Source organism: Triticum dicoccoides, chromosome 1A (genome assembly GCF_002162155.2).
Source record: "Triticum dicoccoides isolate Atlit2015 ecotype Zavitan chromosome 1A, WEW_v2.0, whole genome shotgun sequence".
Classification (NCBI taxonomy): domain Eukaryota; kingdom Viridiplantae; phylum Streptophyta; class Magnoliopsida; order Poales; family Poaceae; genus Triticum; species Triticum dicoccoides.
Window position 1 is genome coordinate 597,847,367 of NC_041380.1, and position 529 is coordinate 597,847,895.

Sequence of the window (529 nt, forward strand, 5' to 3'; positions counted from 1 at the left end):
TTAGGGTTATCGGCATATGGTGTATGCCGCTTATTGCCAAGGGCCATTCTGCGTACCTTCGGCACACATAAAAGATGATTTTCTTTTGAGGCATGTATCACATTCACAGGCTCCACAATGGTTACTTTTATTTTTATTTTTATTATCAATTTAATTTAGAAAAACGTTTGCCTACTACACGCCGGCCGAACACTTGGCCGGTCACGCGCGCTTCGTCGGATCGTCAGACATCCTACAGCCGTATATTAGCGTCGCTCGCATAGAGAAGCACGCGCTGGTGGTCCCTGTGCATACGCAACGTCCCTTATGTGTTCACGTTAGTTTTTATCCACACATCCTCTCCAGCTTTTCTCTTCTCGCACCAAACACCATAGTCTCTCTCTGCCCCAATGAGCCGCAGTGTGCCCAGGCGCCATAACGAAGAGCTCGCCTCCTGTACTTTTTCTCTATCCCGCACAAAAGCGTAGCTGCAGCCCATCCTCGCCGTAGGCTGCTGCAATGAGCGCTCAAGGTGAGAGAGTTACAACTG